This window comes from Lissotriton helveticus, chromosome 12 (assembly GCF_964261635.1).
Source record: "Lissotriton helveticus chromosome 12, aLisHel1.1, whole genome shotgun sequence".
In the NCBI taxonomy this organism is placed as follows: domain Eukaryota; kingdom Metazoa; phylum Chordata; class Amphibia; order Caudata; family Salamandridae; genus Lissotriton; species Lissotriton helveticus.
Window position 1 is genome coordinate 372,319,822 of NC_136073.1, and position 17,138 is coordinate 372,336,959.

The window sequence follows — 17,138 nt, forward strand, 5'->3', positions numbered from 1 at the left end:
TCCGAGAGAGTTTTCCGTAATATATTGTGACTTACCAGATCGAGCCCACTACTTAAGTCTGCGAAGCAAAGGTAAACATGTCCCTCTTTTAGAACTGTGTATTTGTTAATAAGCAGATGTAAGTTAACACATTGTTCTATCGTGCCAATATCCCCCCTGAACCCGTCCTGTATGTCAGTGAAAATATGTTTCTCCTTCACCCATTGTTCCAGCCTGTCCAAAAGGATTCTACCCATTAATTTGGCACTGGAGTCCAGGAGGGATATTTGGCGATAGCATCTCTGGTGCCCTCTGTGTCCTTTTTTAAATATTGGGACAATCTTACTTTCCGTCCAGGAAACCGAAAAAAAGCCCTTAACTGTTGTGTTACATGCTTGTGTTAACAGAGGGGCCCATAAAATAGCATGTGCCTTAAAGGTATCTATTGGGACCCCATTGGGGCCTGAGGCTTTTCCATTAGCAACTTTCTTGAGTGCATTAATGACCTCATCTAAACTTACGGCTGGGATATCAGTAGAATATACAGTTGAGATGGGCAACTCTACAGATCAGTTGGGGTTAAAAATAGTGCCAAAATGTTCTATCCAGTCCCCCTGTTGTACAAATACCTATACCCTTGGATCCGCTCTATCTTTCAGGAAAGACTGGTTTATTATTTTCCACAAGAGGGAATTATCCTTTAATTCTGCGGCCTGTACTAGATCGTCCCAGAACTCATCTTTCATCTCTTTTTCTTTTATCTAGGGCAGATTTGGTACATAACTCTCAATTTACTGATTTTGTCCCAGTCTCTCGGAGTATCCAGTAAAGCTTTCCTCAGTTTTCTGTTGGCTTTGGGAACAGTCCATGTCGAACCATCCCTGCCTTTTATTTACTTTACTTCTAGTGGGGTATCTTAATTTCTCAGAGATTTCTGCCATTATTTTACAAAAGGCTACCATAATACACAGCGGTGTGGACTTCAGATCTGTGCGTGTATTAAAGTCTTCAAGATTTCCTGCCATAATTTCCACTGTAATGACCATACCATTAATATTTGCCCATTTTAAGCTAATACCACTTTTGCCTGTGTTCCGAATTGGTGCATAATTTTAGAATATTAGGCTTCAGGATATGTATATGAGGGGCCACTGTCAAAATGGAGTGGTCACTAAAAACACGTGGAATAATGTAAAAAAATTCTATTAATTGATGGTCACTAAGATTTGGTCAATAAAGGAGCTTCTGCGGCTCCCATAATACGTTTGTATTAGCGATAGTCCTTACTCTTAAGGATGTTCTAGCAATTCCAAACTATATCTAAAAATAATGTATTGCCTCCCTGTATAAATTGGGCAAGGAATGCGTAATTCCTTCCCCATTAGTTTTTATATAGCCACAGCCTTTAGATCTCCTCTTATTGCATTAGCTCATATTAAAATCCCCAGCCATATTAATATATAATTGTCCTTGATGTGTTTTAAAAATGATTCAATCTCCCTACTTAAATCCAATTTATCCAATTTCCAATTGTATTTATTTATTTTGTTTTGGAACTCCTACAGAGGTCCACAAAAACACGGCATCAATTTAAAAGGACAAACATTACATACAATACAAAATTCCTTCCTCATACATTACTATAAAATTTTATCAGACTAAAAAATGTGCAAATTATGCTATAATACATAAAACAATCACATAACTGACTAATAAAAATTCTTATATCAAACATACTAAGAAATGTGCAAATAATGCTATGAATACATGAAACAATTAGATAGCCAACCAATTGGTATCCTAACCTGAGTACTACTGTTGGACAATGTTCTAATAAATAGGCAAAAATGTTCTAAAAAAAATTGGTATATCCTAAAACAAACCATTTCATTCGGAGGGGACAAGACCAAAGAACGTGTGTTCTGAGTGGAGTGAATATTAAATCTGATAAATACTGATTTTAAAAACACTCGCCTTGGACTTTGCAGCTTTGAACACACAAATAGGACATGATTTAGATCTTGGATTTGCAACTGGCAGAATTCACAAATTCTCTACTCTCTAGGTGTTTTATCCCAGATGCCAGTAACGTCTCTTAAGGGCAGCATATTGAGTCTCAGTAGGAGTATCAGCCTTCTAATCCCGTGAGGGATATTCCAAGTTAAATAAGGCTGTGGTTTATTCCCCAAAGCGTTCCCACTGACAGCCACGTTACTGGGCCTGGATTTGCTTAAAGCAGCGTCTCTCGCCAAACTGAGAGGGGTCTAAATTTCTTTAAGAACTGTTTCAACTTACTGGTATACAACCACCAGGGGAGGAGCCAAGATGGCGTCAGGGTAATTGGAACTTGAGGCAGACTCTGCTTGCTCGGACCCCCGCTACTCTGCCGGTTCTCTTTCTGTGTTCAACGCTGCATGGAGGTTTTTGTTTGCAGCGTTCAAAGAAAATGACAGGATAGTGACATTAGGCAAGCTGATGCAAGCTGTTGTGGAGGAGTACGCTGTGCGATGTGGGTACGGTGAAGCAACCTGAGCCTTAACTGACTAATGGAGATGTGAGAGATGCAGGAGAACTGCACTTGACACCGCGGGAGAAGGCCGCGGGAGAAGCCCGCGGGTGGATGCCGCTGATTGAAAAGCATTTTTTCAGCTTTCCTCATCGCGGCAACGTCCTGGAGAGAAAAGGACAGAAAAAGAAGCTCCGAGACAATTTCTCGGCTGGCGAAAACGTCGAGAACGGCTCGGTGCGCAGCACTGACCTGTTTGTGCAGACGGCGTCTTCCGCATTGATTCAGAGCCTCAGCTGTGGTAGCTGAATTCCCGGTTGCTAGGGAAATGTCTGGAGGGCGGCCGATACGGTCAGACGGCCCTGTGAGGTCTGATGCTGGCTGGTGCTTGCTGTTTGCAGCCTCTTCTGCCGGTCTGGGCGTGTGCTGCCCGTTTTGATCGTGGAATGAACATTCAGAACACTCAAAACGCTCACTGGAGGTCTGGGTGTGAGTCTGCTTAGGTGGAGGAGGAAATCTAGGCACTCGGGCAGAGGTGAGCTACGTTTAAAAATTGTTCGGGCAAAAAAGATAAAGCGCAGTATGGAAGAGCCTACAGGTAGCCATGTTTTAGACACAAACACTTTAGTACCATCAGGGGGCCTAGGTGTCATAGGTCCAACCGGGGGTCAGACTACACCTCAAACAGCGAAGAGTTCCACGGGCGCTGTGAACCGACCCGAGACAAGAGGCTTAAAGAGCAAGGCAGAGAAAGAAAAGGACAAAGATAAGATTAAAGATAAGGAAAAAAGTAAACCCAAAATTGCAGAAAAGGAAAAAGACAAGGATATTGATTGTGATGGGAATGGAGATGACAAAATTAATAATTTGCTCAGTATACAGAGTAGTGGGTGTGCTACAGATAAGACAGACCTGCTGGCTAAAAAGGCAAGAAGATTGCCGACAATAAAAAATTTAAAAACTGCCGCAAAAACCACCGGGCAAGCTGCTGAAGCTCAACCCCGGATTTCAAGTATATTTAATCCTGTGGCTAAAGCTTCGTCGGGCTCTGTGGGGAACGATGGGCCCATTGTTCTGGATACAAATTTAGCCCACATATCAAACAGAACGAAAATTCCATGTGTCCAAGGAAATAATCCCTCTGTTAAATTACGGACACAACCCGAAGTGTCAGAAATTTATAAACATATGGATAAGGATAAAGTTAAGGATCATGATAAGGGCATGTTGGAGATCAAAATGAGCGAAACAATCAAAATGGTTAATTTAACAACAGTACCCGAACAAGCAACTGGATCAGTCAGTGTGGGGAAAAACACAGTCACAGCTGGAATGGCGGAGTATAAGCTGACTACAAAAATAGACTCCAATAATGGCCACGCTTCAGAGCTACTTAGCGTCCAACTGACTCAAATTCTGGATCATGACGAAGGCGCGGTACAACAGAGACATCAGATACAAATGATACAGCATGTACCAGAGCTAATCATTGATAGTGATATCGGGGAAGACGCAAATCTAGATCAAAATCCTGTCATGCACAATCAGTTTCAATGCCTGACCCATGCTGGCATTGCAGAGTCTGCGGAGTCTGATTCAGGTTCTGAAATTTATGAAACTGGCGCCTCAACTTCAAGTGAGTTGCAGCAGCTAGAACAGACGAGTGTTGGGTCTCCTGAACCATCAGATCGTGAATGTGATTTATCAGAGCCAGAGCCAGAACAAGAGCTTGAATTAAAATTGAGTGTAGCTTCAAAGGATAGTGCGTCAATAAAAAATCAAGAAAGAAGAAAAAGAAGACAAAAAAGACAAAATGAATTAATCTATGAGGTCACTACGGATCAAGGGAGTAACACTGATCAGACCAGTCAAAGAACCAGGAATATTGCATCACAAGATATTATCTGTTTAGATCCTAAACTATGTCTTTCCGGAGAATCAAAAACATTTAAGACTTCGCAACCTGATGTTTGGGATGGCAGGAGATCACAATTAGAACCCTCCTTGTGCGACGTGTTAAAACCAATTAAGAGTTTTAAAGAAGACGTCAAACAGGATAACCAAAAAAATCCATACTGTCGTTCATACTGCCATACTGAAACTCAAGGGGGCTGTACAAAAAGTGGGAGCCACGTGTCTTGAAATCTCGGACAGAATGGCATCAGTGGAAACACGTATGGAAAGTATTGAGCAAGATGTATCGGCTCTACAAACACTTGGGAAAGAGCAGGATGGTATCGTTAAAGGTTTAATGCAGAAGGTTGAAGACCAGGAGAATAGAGCACGACGGAATAATTTACGTTTTCTTGGGATACCGGAGAATGCAGAGGGGAAGGATCCCAGGGGCTACATGATCGCGTTGTTGAAAGAAGCGTTTTCAGAGTTACACATGTGGGACCTTACCAAAGAAATACAACAGGCGCATCGCTTTCCTCTGACTCTCTCAAAAAAATCTAAGACAACTGTGCAATATCCTCCGGCGCTCTTGGTAAATTTTGGTAATTTTCTACTTTGTGAAGCCCTTTTTGATTTAGCTCGGCCCACAAAAAAAAGAGAATATAAGGGCTTCTCGTTCTTTTGCAGACCTGACTTCGCCCACGCGACCTTGGAAAGAAGGTGGAGGTTGAGACAGCTAATCACTCCATTTGAACTAATCGGTGCCACCGTTTATTTGCAGAACCCGGCACGATTAAAAATCATAATTAACGGCACTACGAGAATCTTTACCAGTGAAATACAGGCAGAAGCGTACTTAAAAGAAATCACAAATTTAGATAAAAGCAAGAATAATAAATAGATTACTTAGCAACAATCATAAGTAAAATGTCTGTAGCAGCTATATCATTGTCACTAATTTGTACATATGTTAAATAATTGATGGAAACTGAACACACTATGATTAAGAATAACCCCGTTCCTTCAGGCAGATACGGGGGTTGGGGCTGGTGGCCGCTTGGAGCTACTAATCACACGGGTGCCCACAACTTGGTTCGCTCTGAACCAGGAAGTCTCAGTACCTCAGTAAGGGGTAGTGGGGGGTGCGATGGTTCACTGGGCGGGGGAAGCAGTTTTTTTTATTAAAAGGGTACGGGGGAAGAGTGTGAGGGTGGGGTTACAGGCATGAAATCAGGTCAGAAGTTGTGGAATTTGTAAGAATCCATTTGCTTGGGGAAAGCTTTAATGATGGATTACTTTTTTCTGTCTATTAATAAGTCAATTAGAAATACTAACAATTAATATTTGTGGATTAAACGTCCCAAAAAAATGGCAAAGAACGACAATATGTCTTAATGCAATCGGAGCGGTAATAGTTTGCCTCCAGGAAACTCATGTCGAAGGGTTCCAAATTGCAATTTTAAAAACTCTAGGATATAGGGTGATCAAGGCAACTACTCGGGCAAACAAAACACGGGGAGTAACAATTATGGCACGCGGTGGGGATCTCCAATTTGATAAATCAGCGGCAGATAAGTTTGGAAGATGGGCCATTACCGAATGTCAATATAGTGTGGGGAAAAAACGAACCATTTGCTCGGTATATGGGTGTGTAGATGATGATCCTGATCCTTTTATATTTCTAAACAACGAATTAGCACATTGGCCACTACCATTGATCATCTGTGGTGATTTTAACCTGAATCTTGCAGCAGATTGGGCGCAAGGGCCAAACAAATTCATGTATCAAGGCAGGAAACCGAGAGTGTATAAAGCCCTTGAAGAACTTTGTAGTACACATGGGATTTTCGACTGTTGGCAAATGCACTTTTCAAATAACCCCGGTTATAACTTCTTTTCCCACCCACATTACAAATTCGCAAGACTGGACTATATATTTGCTTCACATTGCATTGCTACGAATTGCACTATAGATAAATTACCGAAGGTGTTGTCTGATCATAACCCTTTAATTATAAGTATTGATATAGGAAAGATACAATCGAACCATAAGAGGTGGACTTTTGAAAGGGCTTTACTGCTTAACGAAGAATATTGTCAGCTTATAGAAAATTGGATTCCTGAATTTTTAGAATTTAATCTCAGCAGCGCCCCGCTGGAAATTGGATGGGATACCCTTAAAGCGGGAATTATCAAAAGTAACCAAAATGCCAAATTACGGATAAATAATCTACAAAATAAATTAGCTAAAAAAGAGGAAGATCTAGTAAGGGCAATTCAGGGAAATACTAATGTTGAGGAAGCAATAAGAGAAGTTCCCATCACCAAAAACCAAATTGTAGATATATTTACATTAAAAGCAGTTTGTAAAGCCACCCAAAACAAGGAAAAGGTCTATGAGCTCGGGGAAAAAGTGGGGCACCAATTAGCTGCTCGTACAAGGCAGGATTATACTGACAATACAATTAAAGAGATTAGAGATCCCAATAATGGCCTTATACAAGACACTAATGCAATTAGAGAATTATTTAAAAGATATGAGGAATTATATACCGAGACATGTAAAACTCAATCTTAAATCGAAGAATATCTTGATTTGGTAACATGGACACTACTTTTCCAAACTGATCAAGATATTTTGGCTGAGGAACCACAATGGGTCGAGATACTCCTCTCAATTAATACCCTCTCAACTGGTAAAGCAGCGGGTCTCGATGGAATTCCATCAGAATTTTATGCCAGATTTAGTAAACAACTGAAAGGGATTCTTACCAAGCTATTGACCCATGTGTTTCAGGGTGGTCAACCGCCAGGATCCTGGGCACAGGCAAAGATTATTGTATTCCCCAAGAAGAATAAAGACCCCACTGAGCTAGGGGCCTACCGTTCTATCACCTTAATCAATAATGACTCTAAAATCTATTCTAAATTACTGGCCAGCCGGCTTGCTCCACTAGTTCATAAAATTATTTCAGTGAGGCAACATGGATTCGTTCCGGGCTGTTCTACCACGGATCCCATTCAGAGGGTTATCACACTCTTTGACATAGCCGAAATTGCAGGGGACCCTATGGCACTTATACTGCTAGACGCTGAAAAAGCGTTTGATAGGGTCTCCTGGCAATATTTATGGACGACTATGTCAAGGAGCGGGATAGGGGAAACTTTCATCAGGGCAATACGTATGTTGTATGTTATACCGGAAGCAATGGTCATGATAAATGGGGAGACATCGGACAATTTTAAAGTGACAAGAGGGACAAGGCAGGGTTGCCCTTGCTTCCCCCTATTATTTGCTCTATTTAGAGATCCGTTTATTCGGAGACTAGAATCCAATCAAGCCATAAGACCAATAACGACCCCCAATGGAGTCACCAAAACATTGGCATATGCCGATGATATTGTTAAATAAAACAGCTAACCCAAAGGAGGCCATAAAATGAATTGAACAAGAGGCTGGGGATTTTGGAGTAGTATCGGGTTATAAATTAAATTCAAATAAAACTCAAATCATAATCAATAACCAAATTAATTATTGTGATATAAGGGTAGTAAAAAATGCAGTTTATCTAGGAGTTAATATCACTTCAAATCTTGACAATTTGGTTAAACTCAATCTCAAACCACTATTGAAACAAACGGACCAAGCTTTGAAGAAACTGCATAATCTACACCTAACTATTATCGGTAGGTGCAACCTAATTAAAATGGTATTTTTCCCAAACTTTTTATATTTTTTCAGAACTATCTGTCTAATGTTTGAACAATAAATTTTTTAAGAAATTGATGGTATATTTTCTCGCTTTATTTGGGGGTATAGTAGATCGCGTAGAGCCATTAAATTAATTAATCTACCTAAAGATAGAGGAGGACTTGCCCTTCCAAATTTTAAAGTTTATTGGTTGGCGACTATTCTCAACTGTAGCAGAGCACTCTTAACCCCAAACTTGCAATTAGATCAAGTCAGTGGGGTCCGACTCCACAGGAACTTATTTTGGGCGAAGAGACAGGAAATCATCTTTGGTGCTTGACTTATGATTGTCACTTTAAAAAGGTTCGCTTTAAAACTTAAAAGGGTATATATACTGCATGGGGCAATATACGTAAAATCCTTTGGATTGGTAGATTTTCGCACTATACGACTATATATAGAAATAGAAATCTCCCTGAGATCTTCTCCGATTCATGTATGGAACGGTGGGTTAGGCTGGGTATCACTAGACTTGGCTCATTTTATAATTCAACTGGGTTTAGTACATTCGAATTATTAAAGAAATTTGGTCTGGATCATCGCGACTTTTTTAAATACTTACAAATTAGAGATTTTATAATAAAAAAGGGTGGCGGCAACTCTGCATTTCGGAAAATACAATTAATCGAATCGATTAAATAACACAATTAAAATTGCGGAATTATACAATAATCTGATTAACATGCTGCCTGAGGATTTAGACAAACATATTCAAATTTGGCAGAACCTTTTAGATATACCAGAAACCTCAATTCAGATGGGATTTGATCATTCTCAATCACTCCTAATAACTAAATTATAGTCACAATACTATAAGACTTTTTTTCAACTATATTATACTCCTAAAAAGAATAGCTAAGTGGCTTGACCTATACTCACCTACATTTCAACAATGGCAAGCTCGTTTGTTAGCAACCTATAGTTTGGAAATTGCTATATACAGTCGTAAGGGTCGGAATAAGAAAAAGAAAGGGTTCGAAATTTGGGAGCCCTCAGCACAATGGGTGGAACATACTGATTAATCAAGGATGTAGATGATGTCATTATATGTTAATTTGCTCAATTATAATTTTTGTATAATTATGTGTTTATTCTGACCTATGTTTGTTTATATATTCGTTTAACTATCATGCCTGTCTCTGGGTGGGGTGGGGGGCTGGGATGCTTCAATAATGTAAAAACTCAATAAAGATTGAAGAAAAAAAAACTTTTTCAAACCAGATTTAGGCATACGAGAAGCGGGAGTTCAACAACGACCAAAAGTATCATTTGCACATAAAAAAGGCCTAAAAAACGTTGATTGTTCTTTTAGAGTGCAAAAGATTTCTTTTCTCAGGGCTGTCCTAAGAGTACCCTCTTCCCCCAAGAAGAGAGAGTTACCCCACCTAAGATGAAGGACAAGACTAATCCACATTCAAGGCGCAGAACATGTGGGGCAGCCAGAGAGTTTAAATTGCAAATTTGGCGCATAATTCATCCTTCCGCCTTATCAAACGAGAGCCAATGGTTCATGTCCAACACCTCGGCAGCATATATTAACGAGGGTGGGAGTTTGACCTTGAAAACAGATAAGACATGGTTAAAATGGCGTCTCCCGCAAGTTTTATCAAATCTGTTTAATGCACTTGCCTGGGAGACAGCTTTACTAACACAATGTTTAGTATGCTCCAAGTCTCGAACTGTTTTGGAAAAAACTTTCCCTAAATATACATACGAGTCAACCAGTTCCAGTTTTTCAAAACCAAGCATCCATCTTAAACATCTCTTTATTCTAAACCCCTTCTTACGGAAAACCAAAATCTTGCTTTTTGCAATATTAATTTTCTAAAAGTGAACCTCTGCATATTTGTTTAAAACGTCCAGACGGCGTTGCAGGCCAATAGGTGTTAGATCAAATATTGCAACATCGTCTGCATACAATAGAGACCCAATGGACATTCTACCAATTTTGGGGGCATCCCCTCTTACTGAGTTCAGAGCGCCAGGGAGATCAGTGATATACAAAGAAAATAAACTTAAATCCATGATAACATTGGCTTTAGTTTTATTAAAAACATTATTATAAAAGCTAATTAAAACCAAATTGAACTTTTCCACCGTTTGAAGATGGATGAAGATGGAGGAATTGAAAGTAGGGGGAAGACATATAGGACCTTAACAGTTTTAGTGATGTGGTTATGGGTATTGAGACGGCTAAAGCTTTTTTAGCCCACCCTCCCTCTAAGGGTGTTTCCGGGGTGAGAAACGAAGTAAAACCCTCCACATGAAAATAGTCTATTACACATGTCTCTTGTAGGCAGACTAGGTGGGTTTGACTGACCACGCTGGGTTCGCTAATTTATTTTTTACTCCTGCAACATTCCAAGTCTTAATTACGAAATTATTGTTTTCTTTTTTTGTAGAGGTCAGATTACCCCGGTCTAGATTTTGTAATTCACAAGCTACATGGTGTGTATCAATTAAGATTTACACTTCTTCCCCTCCCAGCCCGGTTGTCAATCCTGTTCGTCATAATTTGAGAGGTGTGAAAACCTGTTTGTAGTCAGAACTGTTATCAAATGTCTATTAATTGGTTTTTATAAGATGTTGAATAATGTTCCGGTTTGATAATAGCTCTATTTGTGAGGGAATGCCAGCCCTACCAAAAAACATGTCTGGCCTGTAAACAAAGCCAAGAGATTCAGCTAAAATGTTCCCTTCAGTATTTTCAGGGCATGGCCTCCAACCCAGACTGGAGTACAGTTTCAACCATCTTGGGGGATTGAAAGTTCACTACAATACAGTCACCTTCACCAATTTTCCTAGAGGGGCCTATCCAGTCCACTCTTCTGACCATTATTTTTTCTTGGAAAAAACCTGTTGGTACTCAAAAACAGTTTTTCCAACCAGTGTATCACCTTATTTTTGAGCTCGGTCTGGGTTTCTGTTACGTGCAGCATTAATTTAGGTACGTTTCTCAATATAATTACATATGCCATTGCTTCTGGTGGAAGGTTGTATTTATAGGTCTTTCTTGAGTCTCTTACTTTAGTTGGAAACCAGGGATGTTTGAGTAGGGGCAACATATGATGTTGTGATTATTTTGTACCACTTCCTTTGTAGTAGTGTCCCCAGTTTGTGTCTTAGCTTGAGCTAATATTTCTTTTACAGCTATCTCGAATTTAGATATTCCAGATTTAATAGCCTCCAGATCCTTCTTTAGCTAATCCTGCTGTGTTCTCAATCTACTGTGTAACTTTCTTAATGACCAGTCTATGCTTTGGAGGATTTTAGTGTTTTTCTTTATTCATGACCTTAAGTGCCTTTGTGGAGGCAAAATGTCCTTTCCCCCTGTAGTTGCCTTCCCTTTTTTTAAGTTAGTGGCTGATGGATCCACCAACTGACAGCATTTCTTTGCTGGGGGGTGGGTGGGGGGAGATAACTCACTTTTCGGAGAGTCTTCACTAATCAAAATGGGGTTATTGGAGACACATGTTGCGATATGCATTTTCCTTTTGGGAGAGGTCACTGGTTCTGATAGCGTATCTTCCTCAATAGCTTTATCCATTGCATTATGTAGGGCAGATTTATTTGCAGCTAGTCTCTCTGCATTAGTGATTTCATTATTCAGTTAGCCCATAGCGTTAGATAAGTAGTTAGTAATTGCTTTGATAGAGGCTACTGCCTTTGGAATCCCCTTCCCAGTTGCCTGGGCTAATTTGTGTTTGCCCATAGCCTATGCATTGCTGCTTTTTTCGTTTTTCTCAAAGACCTGGATACTCATTAAATAAATAAACACATATCTGCCTGTTCTTGTGTCTTAAGTCTTCAGGCTTGGCCGAGTCCAAGGTCCGATGTAGTCTTAAAAGAGAAGAACTAAAGAGGGGGTGCCCAGCCTCGTCCATACGCGGACGAGCGTAGATTGGCCTCCAGTGGCTTTGCCCGGGTGTGCCCTGCGGAAATCTGTTGACGCCTTTGTGCGTTGAGGAGGCTCCTCCCTCCGGTGCAGTAGCGATGTCAGCTGGGGGACTGAGTCCCACCCCAGCACAGCAGAGAGAGTCAGGAGGCACGGGCCTCGATGCGGCACCAGGTGGGCAGTGTGTCCCGCGCTGCAGGAGTCTGTTGGCGCCGTTGTGTGGCCAGGATGCGCCTACCTCCGGTGCAGCAGTGATGTCAGCAGGGGTACTGATTCCCACCCCAGCACAGCGAGAAGGGTCAGCAGGCACGGGCCTCGATGCGGCCCCAGGTAGGCAGTGTGATATTTCTCAGAGAGAGGGCAGCTAAATCTTCGTTCTTCGCCGTAGTTGCATAGTCATCTTTTAAAGTCTCTCAGCTAGTGCTGCCTAATTGTCCTTAATCCAATATCTGTCTCTCTGCTCCATCCAAGCAATCAGTATGGCAATGTATTCCTTGTCCGATGATACAACCATGAGGTCACTGAATACATTTTTGAGTCCGTTGAACTGAGGCTTCCCTCCGATGCAGTGAGAAGTGCATCGGTCGAGCAGCCAGAGTCTGTTGCGTTCATGTCCAGCAATTTCCCCCACCACCCTCAGTCCCATGTGCAACCAATGCCTTCCTGGGTGGCCTGCACAGTTCAAATGTCTATTTGCCATGATTTTGATCCACCTTACCCATAGCAAACGAGACAGCAGGCAGTTTTGGCCAACCTGAGGTGTACCTAAATATTGAGTTTCAGATTCCGGACAGGCACCTGGGCCATCCTGTGCTTCAAATGATTCTTCCACACTACTTAGTGTCTACAGGACTACCTATCAATCATGGCCAATGAGCAATGGATCACATGCACGGGGTAAAAGGCAAGCGTAATAATCCACAATGTCAATAATCCATAAATCAATGCAGTCTGGCAACTTGCGTTAGCATAGAGAGCCTTTTTCTTGTCACATGGGGTGTCCAGCAACCCAACTAGGGAACGGCGTTGTAATAAATTGTCTAAAACATGCGGTACAACAATGCCTCCACAGGGTACAAGAGTGGCACACTCCACCTCTGGATGGCCCTCCAAGCACCCATCTCCAACTCCTACCTCGCCTATAAGCTAATTTTCATGCTAGGCTATGATTCGGAGAGAGCGCCTGTGTGATCCATCTCAAACCAGTCTATTTTAGTTGCAGGGGGACCAAAAACCAAAGGGGATTGACAAGGGTGGTGGTGGAAAGGATGAAAGGTCTGCTCAACTCAGGATGCCCCGGTCATGTTCGGAGTTTATAGGTAAGCCCTCTTCTGCAGGCTACATCATGGATGTGGCTCGTAAATCAAAACGGAAGCCTGCTGTGCTTTCCTCCTCAGTAGGTGGGACCCCAGGACTGCTAGTAATATAACAGGGGCAGAATTGTTGAACAAAAACAATATTTCCACCCATAAAATGTTTATCTGGACATGGAGCTCACTGCTTTACACCCATTGAGAATCCAACCAGAAATTCAGTCCAGGGAAATTGCATATTTATGATGAATACTTCTAACTGCTGATTCTTTACCTTGTGAATACCCCCAGGTGCCATGCTAGATTAGGAGATTTATTTTTTTCTCAGCAGTTCTCTCAAGCACCAGTAGGTGGCATTGTGCAGCTCCACGTAGATCCATTCCACCTTGGAAGTGATGTTGAGCCACAATATAACTGCAACCTCCACGTATCAACGTCTGTTGCTTTCTCTTCATGTCTTCTTCCACAGATCTGTAGCTCGATCCCTTAGTTTATGGTTCCAGACATTATCCAGTCTGCAAGTTACATGTTTTCCCTGCCTAATCAACCGGTTTCAAATGCTGCATGGATTGTCACAAACAGATGTCAGTGAAGAACTCTCACAAGGTCTGTCTTTGGTGTCTTGGCTCCTCGCATGACTCGAAATTGTGCAACAAATGCTCTTGGATGAAACAGAAGGACATCCAGAACTGCAAGGCCAAACTCTACTTCTCTGAGCACCTCAAGAAGGCTTGATAGTCCTGCTTTGAGTCGAAATAGAGTATGTAGACGTGTTCTCAGCATAAGGCCATTCCAGCGATACTATTATTCTCCCTACTTCACAACTGGATATTGGATATGGGCTTGCCACAGTCCGTTGCAGATCATTTCTAGTTGACAGTGAACGTAATATCTTTGGGCTTCTCAATCATTGTGCCGAAGTCACGCCTGACTCCTTTACTTAGTTTGCAGTTCATGAAAGCAGTTTTGGGTATGGTGCAATTTGGAGCCTTCCTTCTTTATTGAGTCTAGGACATTGGGCTACGAATCCGATTTTTCAGCTTCAGTCCTGGATCTCATCTGAGACTTCTTAAGACTCCTGACCTTCCACATCCTACCGGTGAACTTTGCTAAGATGCACATGCAGGCTGTGCAGTAGCATTTGAAGTCTCAGTGGGCTCAGTACTTAAGGAACCTTTCTGATTCCATCCATTTTTCAAATGAGACGGCATAAGACTTCCATTGGTCACTGCTCGACCGCAAGTGGACTGGTGGCAGACCCCTCTTCCTATCCCACCCAGAGATGAGCCATTATGAATGCATCACTGTTGGGTTTAGGAGATCAAATGACTCTGGTCTCCAGTGGAGACACATCTCCACATCAGTCTATTGAAGTTACAATTTATTTGGTTAGAATTTAAGTCCTTCTGATCCAGGTGCTCATGGACAACACCAACACCGTATGATACTGCAAAAAGCAGAGCTGAGACTTGGGCCCTGTGCCAGGATGCCCTGCGCCTGTGGAACTGGCAGCGTCGCCAAGCTTTCTGTCTGACCTTGAGCAACCTGCCATGTTCTTTAAATGCCCGAGCAGACAAATTCCGTTAACTATGCTCGGGGATCATGAATGATCGCTCCATTCAGAGGGGGTGGAGGTAGGGACCTGGCAAAATCTTTACCACCCCATGAATGTGCAGTGTCAATACTTTTGTACATTGGAGTGCATAAGAAGGCTCTCTGAGACACATTCTGCCTAAATTGGAGCCCAGGACTCCTAAAAACCTTCCTATCGCTGCCTCTCATATCGAGAGTTCTGAACAAGATCAGGTGTGATTTGGCCGAAATCATCCTAGTGGCTCGAACCTGGTCCAGGTGAGTTTGGTACCCAGAACTTCTGGCCATGACATGAGCATCTGTCCTCCAAACAGGCTGCCACATCGGGAGGTTCTTCTGTCTCAGCAGCAGGGCAAGGTCCTGCACCCATGCTTGTGCAATCTACTCTTCCCTGATTGAAGATTGAGTTGCAGCAGTTGATTGCCTTCAATTGCCCTCTGAAGTAGTTGGTCATTCTAGCAGATGGATGTCTTTTTTTTTACCCAGCAAGAACTTATTTTGATTAGTTATAGGTTACTTGTTGGCCTTTTTGTGTTTACCAGACCAGCTGTCACTGTTTTAATCTCCTGTCGTGATGCTGTTCTCTGAAGTTCCAGTCCATATGCTACCACCCAAACCTTTTCTAATGTCACAGTGTGACTTTTATGTGGTCCCCACTTTCCTGGCATCCTCCATTTGAGCTAATGCTAATTTGTGCTTTGTCTGCTGACTTTGAAAACAGTCTTACTGATAGCGATAACCTCAGCTTGTTGCAGAAGTGTGCTACAAGCTGTCTGTTCAGCCCCCCTACATCACCTTTTTTCCCCAGACAAACTGGTGGTGTGGCTAGTGTGGCATTTCTGCGTAAAGTTGTGACACCCTTTCATGTTAGACAAATAGTCACCCATGTGGTATTGTTCACTCAACCTCACCCATCAAAAGAGGAGAGACCAATGCTTAGACCTTTGACCTTTTACTGTGATTGTAGATCATCTACTTGGCAATGACCCATTGTGTGGGTGACTTGGGTGAGGAAGAATACAGTCCCAAAGTGGACCACTTCAAGTTAGCTAGTATTCCTTATAGAAATTTGCTATGCGTTGGCCAAGAAGCAGCCCTCCGAGGGCAGGAGGGCTCAAGTAGTCCAAGCCAAGGCAGGTACCACTGTGTTGGCATGTGGAGTACGGTAAGAACGTGGGTGTCACTGAATATGTCATGAAGCATTACTGCCTTGAAAACCTTGTCTGGCGACAAGGGCACTTATCACATTTGGTCCTGCAGGATATTTTGGTATGAGGTTTTTTTCACAGACCCATCAACTTGTGATGTACTGTTATCTATTCACAAGGTGAGGAATCTGGTTCGAATTATCCATCATAAGAAAAAGTTTTCGGCAATGCTCTTTCTTGTGGATACTCTACCTGACTGCAGATTCCTCACCACTCTTCCTTCTCTCTGTTTTGTGGAATGGACACTCTTAACCATCCCTATAAAGCGTCTGATTTACAGAGCTCCCCACGTTCATATTTGATTAGTTAGTGATCTCCACATTTGATGGCACCAGTGAAGAAAGAAACGTATGAAATTGCGTAGGGATTGTGTATATGTGCCTCTGGCTCAACTTCCTGTGCAGGACAAAGTTGACTCAGATCCACACAATACCTCCTACCGTTACACAGGAGCAGAGCTGAGAGTAATCTATCTCTGGATCCAGCCTGGCACCTTCGAATATTCACAAGCTGAGGAATATGCAGTTAGAGTATCCACCAGAAAGTTCACGAGAATTTAGTGAAATAAACAATTTAGTGGAAATGCAGTTTCCTGGACTTTTTGGTGCATGGATATTCCTCCTATAAGTAATGGAAAATATCGAGGAGAGCAGATTTGTGCAAAAAATGATTCTTTGGCTAGACATTTTCTGTATGTACCAATCGCCTGTGGGCACAAATTATTCAAAATTGTATATTGCAAGATTTTGTGAAATTCATGTAATGCAACATTCTGGGATTTGTTGAATTTCTATGAAATAATCAACACTTTGCCCAGGCCCACTTTATACATTCTAGTTATTTTTGGATATAAAAGATTGTCAAAATCAATCTTAAGTAGGTTACGTAAGAGAGTATTGGGTTCTGTGGAGAGATAGGTTTAATAGGTATGTAAACATGTTATTTGAACTTGAAGAAAATGCAGTCTGTTTTTGTATGTTTGCTATTGAAAATGGAA

At 41.8% G+C, this 17,138-nt stretch overlaps 1 protein-coding gene across 4 annotated transcripts in view; it reads left to right on the forward strand.

The window, feature by feature from the left end:
* Positions 1–17,138, forward strand: part of TDRD12 (tudor domain containing 12) — a 3,388,409-nt gene that overhangs the window by 1,510,623 nt on the left and 1,860,648 nt on the right. The window lies entirely within an intron of this gene.